General features: G+C 44.8%; 1 protein-coding gene across 3 annotated transcripts in view; it reads left to right on the top strand.

Annotated features, from left to right (window-relative positions):
- The window catches only part of SLC8A2 (solute carrier family 8 member A2), a 275491-nt gene that overhangs the window by 99070 nt on the left and 163280 nt on the right, over positions 1-13141 (top strand). The window lies entirely within an intron of this gene.

The following is a 13141-nucleotide window of genomic DNA, read 5'->3' as shown; positions in this document are numbered from 1 at the left end:
GATTAGCAGCAAAGAAAATATTCTCATATTTTTATTTTCAGGTATATGGTGTTTTTTCTAACATTGCATCATTCTATAATATGTGCAGATTACACAACACTCAGCTTTCAAAATGATTCTTTCAGAACAGGCTGTGAACTAATGACCTCTCCTCTGGCAGAGAAAAATTAAATAGTTCAATAACAGTTGAGATAATAAAAGTCAGATAACAGCCCTCTCCACGACTTTGAAAGTCGTACAGCTTAATGGCTTTTTTGCATAGCGATAACAACTGGAGTTTCTTAACTCTTCCTGTACTGGAAACAATTAGACTGATGTATCTGATTTAAATGTTTTATTTCTTAGCTGTACTACACATACAAATCATAATATCATAATTTTTTTTTCACTTCAGTGTCTCTTTAAAGTGCTGCTAAAGCCAAAATAAACTAAAGCTGGTCTGCTGCTTACTAGCTCAGCACTGATCTGCAATTCTTATCACTCCTTAGCTACAATTCTTATTAGTGTAGTGGTGTGCACCCTCCTCCCCTGTGCTAAGTAGCCATCTTTCCCTCAGTGCTAGGCCCGGGGCTCCATCAACTTGCTTAGGCAGTCTTAACACGCTCAAGGAAATGTTGAATTGGGCATGCATGTGCCACCTAGGTTTTGCATAGCATGGGGAGGTGATCTAACACATCTACACTTTGGAAAATGGTAGCAGAGAGTGGTGGCAGTTGCAGGGTAGGGCACTGCTGTTTGTTTATTTTGTTTTGACTTCAGAATGGCGTTAAAGGAATCGTCAGGCAAAAAAAAATGAGTTTCACTTACCTGGGGCGTCTACCAGCCCAATGCAGCCATCCTGTGCTCTCATAGTCACTCACTGCTGCTCCAGTCCCCCTATGCCAGCTATTTTCATTTTTGCCGACCTCAGGGTCGGCGTCCCGCATTGCGTACATTTTTACGCATTCCCGCTGGTGCAGGAACATTAGCGCATACATTTTTACGCGTTAGTGATGCAACGCGTAAAAATTTACGTATTGCACCAATAACGCGTAAAATGTATGCGTTAATGCTCCTGCACCAGTGGGAATGCGTAAAAATGTACGCAAGGAGCCCGCCGACCCTGAGGTCGGCAAAAACGAAACTAGCTGGCATAAGGGGACTGGAGCAGCAGTGAGTGACTACGAGGGCAAACTAAACTCACTGTGTAACGCACCGCAAACAGCTGTTTGTGTAGTGACGGCCGTGCTGGACTGGTGCGCACCATGGCCAGAGTGCAGGCGATGACAGGTTTCAAGCCCATATGGTCGGGCTGAGGTAGCTGAATGACAGAACAACAGTGACTGAGTGCAGTGAACAGGTTGCAGTGACTGCTGGTACAACACTGTGCGGTTACACAGGTGCAGTGAACAGGTTGCAGTGACTGCTGGTACAACACTGTGCGGTTACACACGTGCACACGTGCAGTGAACAGGTTGCAGTGCCTGCTGGTAAAACAATGTGCAGTTACACAGGTGCAGTGAACAAGTTGCAGTGACTGCTGGTACAACAATGTGCGGTTACACAGGTGCAGTGAACAGATTACAAAGACTGTTGGTATATAATACAATGGCCTCAATTCACTAAGCTTATCGCCTGTCTTTAATAACTCTTCTAGAGTTGTTACCATGGTGATAAGGCATGTAGTATTCAGGAAACATTTGACCTCAGGCAAATCTAAAGTTAAAGTTCTGTCTTTAAGTTAACTCTTTAATCCTTAAAATAACTCCAGAGTTAAAGACTGGCTGTTCATTAACTGTGTAAAAATAACTACAGAGGAGGTAACTTAACTACAGAGGAGGTAAATTAACTACAGAGGAGGTAAATTAACTACAGAAGAGGTAACGTAAGGAATGAAGAGATAAGATAACTCTCTTACTATGTGGAGGTAAGTTTTCTCTTGCCTTATTATCTCCAGCATGATCTTAGTGAATTAAGGCCAATGTGCGGTCAGTCACAGGTGCAGTTACAGGTATGCATGGACTGGTATTACACAATACATTGTGCAGCTGTCACACACACAGGTGCACACACACAGGTGCAGGGAACAGTTATGCAGTGACTGGTATTATATAACACTGCGTGCTGTCACGCAGGTGCAGTGAACATGAACAGGTATGCACTGTCGGACTGGTATTATGAATGTGCAGCTGTCACACACAGGTGCAGTGAAAAGGTAGGCACTGAATGTGCTGGGCCTTGCACAGTATAGCAATTAGCAAGGGCCAGCTGCGACACACAGGGCTGTATAATGCAATGTCAATGGCACACACAAAAAAAAATAAACTTCACAAGAACATTAGCTCTGAAAAGAGCTCTTTTTGTGGTGCTTTTCAAAAACATATATCAGCTAAGAGCACGCTACAAGAGCCTAACTAAGCTTTCCCTAATCTCTGCAGCAACTCTCTCCCTTCTGTCACTACTGCAGCAACACCGAGTGAGATAATGGCTGAAGCAGCTGCCTTATATAAGGGGGGCAGGGGTCCAGGAGGGAGTGCAGCCTGATTGGCTGTCATGTGTCTGCTGACTGTGATGTAGAGGGTCAAAGTTTAGCCCAATGATGTAGTATAGGGGTGGGTCGAACTTGCCATTAAGTTCGCGTTTCGACGCGAATGCGAACCACCGATGTTCGCGGCCGAAACGTTCGGGACAACTCTGCTCATCAGTTTATTTTCAGCTCGGATGTCCTTTAAAGGCCTGGTGACATTGGAGTTTATAACACTGCAAAAGTGTTAACCCTAAACCTATTTATGGCTAACGCAAATTACCAGACAATGCCTTACATCAGCCTTGCCACAGCTCTAAATATAGTATTAATAGCTTTGCAAAGAAAGTGTTCAAATGTTCTTTTTTCAAATGAGGCTTTCAGAGCTAAAGACCTCTTGAAAGGTTGGTCATATAACAAAGCAGTCAAGTTTAAGAAGTAAACTTGGGAGGGGGGTTCACTGACATTTGTAGTAAAGAACTGTGAATGTTGATAGTTTTGACTTACTTCTTGACCTTGCTGTGTGGACACTTTATTACTAAGGCTTATTGCACACTTGGTGCTTAATTCATTAAGCCGTGATAACTCATCACGGCCGCGCTAGCGGTTGTGCGCGCAATTTTGTGTTTTACGCACGTTTTCACAATTTTTCACGCAATCTCGAATTTGCAACCGCGATTGTGCGCAAAACGCACACAAAACGCGAAATTGCACGCAAAGACGCTAGCGCGCCCATGATAGGAGTTGTCAAGGTTTAGTGATTCAAGCCTTTGGTGCGGTGCGATTATCCTGCGGCAGGAGAGCCTGCCCCAGGACAATCGCAAAGCACCATTTTCTATTTAAATTGTCCCCCGTCAACGACGTGCTCACTGCTGTACAGGAAGTGTGTCACCAAATTGTGAACGACCGGCGCCTGCACCCCACACTTCTATCACAACAATCTAAATAGATTGTTGCGGTGCCATTGACTCCAATGCAATTGCATCGCTCGGCCTCGCACTGCAGAGTCTGCGTCGCCTTTGCGTTATCTGAGGGACTTCCGATGCATCGAGTCACACTGTGGGTAGTGTGGCCAGTCTCATTAAAGGTGGCCACTAATGATCCAATTTCTAGCGAAAAATCGTTTGAGCGATCAGAAATTCTGATCAGAAGTGAAATATTGTAATACATCGTTCACTACTTCAACGAACCAATCTTTGCTTCCTGTCTATCACAACCAACAAGAAAATCCAAATTTTGGTTCGACGAAAATTCATTCGGACGGCATTTTTTTCACTCGTTCATAATCGATTGTGTCCATCGATGGAGGTTATTTACAACCAATCCGATCAGAATTTCTGATCGCTCTAATGATTTTTCGCTAGAAATTGGACAGTTAGTGGCCACCTTAAGATTAATGGCCACTGCAACATGTTGCGGTGGGGGAGAGTACCGCGACGAGCTTTGTGTGCATGGGGCCTCGATGCCCGTACACACTGACGGCCATACAGATATGTAGTTAGCCTGTAGGCTGACTAGGTGCTGTGTTTCAATGTCGAAAGTGAGGGGGGGGGGGACACAACGGAGTGGCGTAGACATGACACAGTGAGCGGGGCGAGTATGAGGACAAAGCAATCGGCTGAGTTGATCTGCCTGGCAGATGCACACATGCCAGATTTTTGGCTGAGGGGAATCTAATTAGGATACACTACATTCTCCAATTGGCCTGTAGTTGTGTGATATGATTGCTATTCATGTGACTGATTTGAACCTAAACAGTACTTCATGGAAAAGCTGGATCACCTTCTGCCATCTTACATCTCTTGCATTTTATGGATCACCAATGGCCTAAGATCTCCGCCAGCCCTCATATCTACTGCAGACAAGGCCTAAAGAAACATTTTTCCTTCTGGCTGCTGTATGAGTGAAAATCGATTGCAGAATCATTTGTGATTGATTGCTGGGGGAATTGCAATAATAGGCCATCAAGCAAGGCGCTTGGGAGCCCAGCCCACAATTAATTACAGACAGAGACAACACTGAGTGGTAGCAAATATTCAGTTAGGAATTGTGGTTCCCGGTTATCTAATTGGCAACTAATTATAACGTAAGCATTCCTGCCAATTTTTAAAGCTAAAGTGATTTTTTGATCATGATGTTGAGTTTCACTTTTTGCTCAATTTTCATAACACATTAAAAATTCGACTTTGGGAAACTGTCCCGACACTTTCAAGGACAACTGAACTGTAAAAAATAAAATGCCATACTTAGCTCAGAAGTGGTAAGCCTCTGGGTGGTCCAGAGGCTTCCCAGATGCTCCTGCAGCCCACTGTTCCACTGCTGGGTCCATGTATACCTATTAGACTAGCGCCAGTTGGAAAGGCTTCTTCTGGCACTGTGGACTAGTTCATCCAGACTGCACATGCGTGCGTAAGATCCATGCATGCCCAGTAGAAAAAAGTGCTTTTGGAAGTGGAATAAATAAGCTGCTTGCATTCTACTGGACATGCCTAAAGCTACATACAGATGTTGTCCTGAACTTGAGCTTGGTAGATGATAAAGACCGCCGTGGCCAAGAATCTTGAGTCAGACCAGCCTGCGTTCATCAGCCGCACAACATCTGCTAAAGATACAGCATACCGGATAGACAGCAATGCCCAAGCACGACACAAGCCCGTTATCCCCCACCCCCCCCCCCCCCCCATGGAAATTTACTCTGCCCCACATTGCTCATTCTCCCTCCGCTCCCCCACATGGCAACAGACGCGTCGCTAGCCAGGAGGCTAATGTCCCCTCTGGATAGTGTCAGCTATACTCTGTTGTCAAATGCCGGGCGACCGAGATCCCCAAAGATCTCCCAGGGTGTGTAAGCGGCTTTACCTAGCAGACTTAATCAGTGTTGGATCAAGTAAGAGATAAGTACATGGGATATAAAGAATAGGCAAATGTTGTATCATTCCATAGGCAGCATGTCATGTGATCTGACATATAGGAAATAAAGCGAATGTCTGTCATAACTGGACCACTTGCTTAATGAATCGATTGCAGTTTCACCCCTTAAATCATCAGCTTACAGTAGAGTTGACATTTTTTGTTACACATTGTAGCGTATGTATTGCCCCGACTTATGATAAGTTGGCAGTGACTGCGGGATGCTGGAGCCATCTAAAGTCATTTTTATGAAAGAGAAGGCTGTGTGTGATGAGAGACTACTGCAACCCTCTGCCGGAACCTAAAGTTTTATTTTTTCCCCATAAATTGAAGTTTCAGTTAGGAATTTCAACTTTGGATTTTTAGGAATGGGACAAATACAAGTCAACAGAAGATTGCACTCTCTACCGGCATTCACTGTATATGAGCTATATATAAATCTCAGACTTCCTAAAGTGTTAGGGCCTTTACTAAGATATTGGCATGTCACCTTGCTTATGTACAGTATGACAGTGGCGTACCTGGGGTATTTGACACCCGGTGCTGATAATTTACTGACAACCCCTGCCCCCCCCCCCCCCCCCCCCCAAAAAAAAAAAAATTCCGAAGCGCACCGCGGCAAAAAATGGGTGTGGCCAAGACATCACATGTGTTGAGCTAACTGTAATGTAACTGTGTAACAGCAAGGCAGGGGCTAATATAGGTAGCCAGAATAGTTGCCCCCAGCATAGGTTAGATAGGTAGGTGCCCCCCGTATAGGTTAGTTAGGTAGGTGCCTCCAATATAGGTAACCAGTATAGTTGCCACCAGTATAGGCTAGCTAGATAGGTAGGTTCCCCCAATACAGGTTAGATAAGTAGGTGCCCCCAGTATAGATTACATAGGTAGCTGCCCCCAGTATAGATTACATAGGTAGCTGCCCCCAGTATAAATTACATAGGTAGCTGCCCCCAGTATAGATTACATAAGTAGCTGCCCTCCAGTATAGGTTAGATAGGTAGCTGCCCCCCAGTATAGGTTAGATAGGTAGGTGTCTCCAGTATAGGTTAGATAGGTAGCTGCCCCCCAGTATAGGTTAGATAGGTAGGTGCCTCCAGTAAAGGTTAGATAGGTAGCTGCCTCCAGTATACATTAGATAGTTAGCTGCCCCCCAGTATAGGTTAGATAGGTAGCTGCCCCTCAGTATAGGTTAGATAGGTGGCTTCCCCCCAGTATAGATTAGATAGGTATATGACCCCAGTATAGGTAGGTAAGTAGATAGGTGCCCCCCCCCCCATAATGGAGGGCGGAGTCAGCCGCGGGGGGGGGGGGGGCAGCCCGACCTCTCCCTCTCTCCGTGCTACCCTCTCCGGCTGCAGAGTTAGCGCAGGGAAGCGCTGCGAATAGTCAGTCACTCACCTCCCTGGTTCCAATCGCCGATCACTTGCAGCTGGTCTTCTCCTCTGCATAGCTGCTGATACACACGCTGCTACCTGCTGGAGTCACCCCACCTGGTGCGGGTCGCACTCCCCGCACCGGCCTCACAACGCTTATGCAGTATCAGGAGTTACATGGTCCTTATGCTGATTGTAAACAAGAGGCAGTGTGTGATGATCTCGGTTTGAAAAACCATAGAACATCTTTCCCTTTGTTTTTAGTTTTACCTCCACTCTGGTTCATATGCATTGCTAAACAAACTACAGCCCACTATTGTCTCTGCTTAATTGTGCATTTTAAAACTGTCCCCACTGCTTCTTCTGTGTAAATCGACTCTCTGTACTTATTTTATCTCTTATGAAGTGTTGCTAACATTTGCAAATACTGTCTATGAATGTTCAGGTGACTGATGACCTGCAACATAAGCTGCAACAGTGATAACCTATTTTAGTGCATACAGTGCAGTAAATAAAATCTGCACTACGAGAACTTTGTATTATTGATCAGAGTTTTATTTCAAGGTACAGAAAAGTCCCCTGTATCAAGCACAGGCAGGGATTGCCATATCACATGTGCTTGCCGGTTGCTTGAACTGGCACAAACCTCTACTCCCCCAACCCCGCGCAGCAGAAAATAATTACAGAGCCTCCAGGCGTCGTCTTCTACCGGTACCTTTCCTTTAACTCCTAAATTGCAAAAATCGTCAGCACACCATTAGTCAAAAGCACATCAAATTTATTGTGCCAGTTTCCACAAGATGGACCAACAATTGTTTCGGGGCCACGCAGGGTCCCCCTTTATCAAGGCATGTGGTTACCATGTGGTTAATGGTGTGCTGACGATTTTTGCAATTTTGGACTTTGATTGTAACACTGCCCATGTCACCTCGTCAAGCACCCATAAACAAGTGGATGGTGTGCCAACTTCTTCTTGTGACTTTCCTTTAACTTCTAGCGGCTTTCCAGAGTCCTCTGTGTACGACTCCCGTTGTGGCTGCTCCAGAGCTGCGTCAGGTTTGCCTGCTCCAGAGCTGCGTCAGGATTCCTCTATCTTCTGGCAGTTTCACACAGTGTGATACCATCCTCCACCTCTCGACACAGGTGACCGGGAGCCGCGTATGCAGCACAGAGCGTGTGGCTGCTGGAGAGAAGACCCAACACAGTGTTGGAGCAGGCAAATGCTACACTTCTCCGCTGTGCTACCTCTGCAAGTTAGGGAGAGGGTGCTGGGAAGGAGGGAAGATGTGTGACATGCCACAGGGAGAAGGTGGTGGTAACCCCATGACAATTTTGCATGGGGGCCATATGGTCTGCCCTTGTTATGCTCCTCATAGCTGAGCATCTGTACAGGTCTTAACACATTAGACAGTCACGTGAAATGATCGCAAAAGGTTGTTTCAAGTGACAACTTTAGCCTTCCAGTGTTGCTTTGCACAGTGAGTAAAGTGACTGAATTACCCAACAACAGTCCAAAGGCAGTGTATAAAGTGCTTATTGTTACCTACATTGTCCTGTGTGTAAACATGCCTTTAACAGCTTTCACTCCGGTTGTCATCTGAGAAAACTGTGACAAATAGTCTAGCAGGCTGTTACTGTAAACATCTAGCAGGTGCTGTGGTGGCAGGGGACCGGGGCGAGGGACGCAGGAACTGCACATCTCGGCTCAGACTTGTGTTATGTGACAGGAGGACAGATTTCTTGAGCACCTGTTGTGGAGGTGGAACTATTCTGACAGATATGGAATATTTCAATACTTATTAAAATAATCCATTCCCCACAATGTGCGTTGTTAATTAACTCTGTTACAGCCTACCTCCGCTTAGCAAGTATAATTACAAAATGTGTTCTTTTGCGTGTGGGTAGTGGACATTTGTGAAAGCTCATTATGAAAGATACTTTTATGTCCTCCACTTTTGCCCATGTTTAGCTATTGTATATTATGTAAAATTGCTTTTTGAGCCTTATTTCTAGTTAAAGCCCACGGTAGGCTGTATCCCCCAGTCCTGGGGGACCAGTTCACTTAGCTATGCGCTCAGCATGCCTGCTCACTAAGCTTAACACATTTATGAAGTGTAAATAATCTTAGGAGATAAATGATTGTATCTATAATCCTGATCCTAAATATAACTTCCCTGGAATCCCATGGTCTTATTTTACATCTAAATGGTAAAAAAAAGTAGGTTTTCAGTTTTCACTGTCTCAGTTAATTGTTGATGGCATATTTTTTGTTTTGTTTTCTTTTTGCCTCCCATTAGGCTGTGTTCCCACTTGTGCCGGACAACATGCGGCCAACAGGAGTGGACAATGTAGTGTTCGCTCCGATGGTCCTCCGTGGTCCGGCTGTAGCCCGGGACAGATGCATTACCCCACAGGCTATATGGGGAACGCATCCGCCTGCCTAATCTGTTACTTGTCTTTCCACCAGATAGATCCCGCTCTGATCGAATCTTATCAGAGAGGGATCAATCACCTACCCAAACACTGCACACAGCTTTCCAATAGATTTCACTATGAGATCTACTGAACATTGTCCTAGTGTCGCCACTGCCGCCCACCAAGTGTATATGTGTTTTCTCAGTAGGGTTTTCATATATATACATGTTTATCTCATCAAGTCACGTGTCACTTCAGGTTCATGTTAAGTTGAAGGATAATGTATTTCATTTAATAACATTCAGTTGCAAAATGACTCGTATGGTTTTAGTATATGTTGCATAGATTTTTGAACTACAGCAGAGTAACCTTTTAACCACTTCCCGACCGCCTAACGCCAATAGACGTCGGGAAGGTGGCAGCCCCAGGACTGCCTAACGCCGAAAGGCGTCAAGTCCTGGGGAGTGAGTGCCGCTAGCAGACTGTTAAACGGGGAAAACTTCTATTTACATTGTACAGCGATGCAATGTAATGCAGCGATGTACTGGGGACAGCCGTGTCCCTCAGCTGTCCCCTAGAGAGGCTCCGATCACGTTCCCCTCTCATAGGCTGATGCCTATGAGAGAGGAATGCCCTGATTGGCTGGAGGGGGGAGGCAGGGGACTAGTAAAAATAAATAAAGAGTAGACAAATTTATTTAAAAAAAATAAAATAAACAAACATTACACCAGCGATCAGAGCCCACCAACAGAAGGCTATATTGGTGGGCAGAAAAGGGGGGGGGATTCACTTGCATGCTGAGTGATATGGCTCTGCAGCAAGCTATGAAAGCTGCAGAGCACTAAATTGTAAAAAAAAGCCTGGTCACTAGGGGGGGTGTAAGGCTGTGGTCCTGAACTGGTTAAACTGGGATAGAATGTTTTGACAGCAAAGCAAATAGGTAGCATTATATTTAAAGGTGTTGGATCTGCTCCTACACAACCCAGGGCTCCCCAAGGAGGATCGTATGTTGCTTTCAGGAAGAGTTAATTACCCACTAATCCTTTTTGTAGATCCGTCAGAAAGGCGGTAGCAGCAAGTCAATATTTAGCTATTACAAGAGGTATACCGGGCCAGAGAATTGTAACAGCAGCTGATGTGGGGAAATGAAAATCCCACAATCACCACAGGCTGTCCAGCCCCGTACAACAGTCATTAAATGACTGAGGTCAGCGCAGTGCAGGCAGGAACTGGTTAAAGCTCTTACTAGAGCCCTGTTGGTTAATGTACATTTAATAATTTTTTTAGCGTCTAAGGCCAGGCGCCCACTACAGATCTCTAATCGCAATCACTTAGCGTTTTTGCTAGAGTTTTGTACAGTGATTTTAGAGTGATTTCCGGCAATTTTTTAAGCTAGTTCTTGCATTTGCAGAGTGGTTGCGATTAGCGATGTCCATTTATTTTTTAGGGGGGTGGGGTCCAGGTAGTAAAATCACTGCAAAATCGCTTCCTCCAGCCCCTGGAAGCCTATGTGTCCCTCACTGCAGCTCCACCCCAAGCTGGTCTGGAAGACGCCGACCCGGCCAGGTTGATGGTCACTGTGCATGCGCGAGTGAGCCACTCGCAGCTGCGCTCCTGGCAAAGTACTGCTCTTGCACAGTGGCCGCCAACATGGCCGGATCGGCGGCTGCTACAGAGGGGACCCCAGGAGACCTGCTCGTGGCGGAGCAGCGGTACGGGACACATAGGCTTCTAGGGGCTAAAGGAAGCATTGGGTAATTAGATCTGATTTTTTTTTTAATTTCCTGCATGTTTGCTTTAAGGACCAGAGCATTTTTTTTCCAATATGCCATTAGGTGATCACTGTGATTGGCTCCCAGTGATCACTTGGTAAGGAGCCAATGAAACTACCCATAGCAGGAAGCTCGGCTGTCACATGATCGGCTTGGGACCGCGTAAAGCTGCATCAGGCTCAGAGAGCTGCAGGTGCGGCATAGATTCTCACTTCCGTGTTTCCAAACTGAATAAACTCTAGAGCAGAGGTGAGATCTGAAAGATTTTCCAGTACAGTCGGTCCCCTACTTCAGGGGCGCCTCTAGCCATTTTGTCACTCCAGGCGAGAAAACCTGTGGCACCCCCCTATGAAAATAATCTTAATGCAGCAGTGTTTCACTAGAAAATAATCCTAACGCGGCAATCTTTCACCAGAAAATAATTGTAATGCAGCAGCGTTTCACCAGAAAATACACGTAATTGGGCAGCGTTTCACCAGAAAATACACATAGGCAGGGCTCCTCCCCCCCCCCCCTTCCCATTAGTTTCCCCTTAATAGCCCTGATACCTGCGTGAACCTATAACAAAAAAAAAAAAAAAAAAAAAAACATTTACTCACCTGCAGAAAACTCCTCTCCTGGCCTCCCTCTGGCACGCAGCAGCTCTCCCAATGATCTTAGTGCCGCAGTTCCGGCTGCAAAACTCCCACGCTGACAGACAGAGCAGGGCTATGGGAAAATTGTGCCCTAAGCCGTGCACTGGAGACACAAACAATCTCCAGTGCAGGGGTTCAGACGTCATTTTCCCGTAGCCCTGCACTGCCTGCCAGAACCCACAGACTAAGACGCTATGTAGATGCAGCAGAAGCAAGTAATAGAACACCCACGGGGCAGAGCTTAATCTAAGGGCAGGGTTTAACTTGGGTGGGGCTTAATACAGCAACATGGCGCCCCCCAGGACCAATGGCACTCCAGGCAATGGCCTGTACTGCCTATGCCTAGAGGCGCCCCTGCCCTACTTGTTTGAATTTATTTGTAAGTTGGGTCCGGTGTTATACATAGGGAAACGTGGATAAATGATTTACTTTCAGACAACTTTGGATTTGTTAGTTTCCTCTCACATCCAGAAAACTTACAAATAAGTTAATTGTCTTCCCCCTAAATTGGCTCTAGACTATGATACATGCACTACACGATACATACATAGATGTATGACTATGGTAGGGATTAGATTGTGAGCCCCTCTGAGAGACCGTTAATTGGCAAGACAATATACTCTGTGTGTACAGCGCTGCATAGATGTCTGCGCTATATACCGGTAAATGCTAAATAATAAACAATGTTTTTTTCAATGTTCTTTTAATTTGTTTTAAACTGCTTACACCAGTTTATACAATACTGTAACATGAAATGTATTGTATATTTTGTACATGGAGAAAACTTTGTGTATATGAGAAATTATAACTGGAGTCTTCTGTAAGTAGAGCACTGCCTGTATTCCAAAACTGTGCAGTATTTTAAAGTGGAGGATCGTCTTAAATTTGTCAAGTTGGCAAAACAATGCTGCAGCCAAAATCTCCAGGTCAAATCTGTCAACTCCCCAGCTAGATTTCCAACCAATTGTTTCAAATCAGTTGATTTCTTTCTGAAAATAATCGATTCAGAAGGAATTGATTCCTACCATACACTGCACATCAATTCTCGATAGACTCCAGCAGGGAATCTATTAAAAATGGATCAAACTGCAGAGTTGTACTGTTCTATACAGTGTAGAGCTATAGGCCATTGACTTGCCCCATCCTCGATTTTTTTAAAATTTTCCTTCTGTTTTGATTGATATTTTTGAATCAAAAATCGATTGATCTGTCATTTTTGGAAATCGATTCCCAGCAGATGAATAAAAATTTGCAAGGAATACAATGAGAAAATTGGTGAGTGTATGGCCAACTTAACATTTCAAAGGCAACAGAAAAAAATGCCAATAAAAAGTAGTATTACATTGTTTTCATCCATCCAAATCTCATATCAGGATTATTATTGTGAAAGCTGTATCTTACCATTTTTGTTTAGGAAAAATACTGTAAATATCACAGGTTGAGGGAGGATAAAATATTATTTTGTAACAGTATCTTAAACACTTTATCCACCACTACAGTATATCTACAGGTCCTTCTCAAAAAATTAGTATT

Source organism: Hyperolius riggenbachi, chromosome 8, assembly GCF_040937935.1.
Source record: "Hyperolius riggenbachi isolate aHypRig1 chromosome 8, aHypRig1.pri, whole genome shotgun sequence".
In the NCBI taxonomy this organism is placed as follows: Eukaryota; Metazoa; Chordata; class Amphibia; order Anura; family Hyperoliidae; genus Hyperolius; species Hyperolius riggenbachi.
This window is presented reverse-complemented; position numbering and strand designations above follow the sequence as displayed.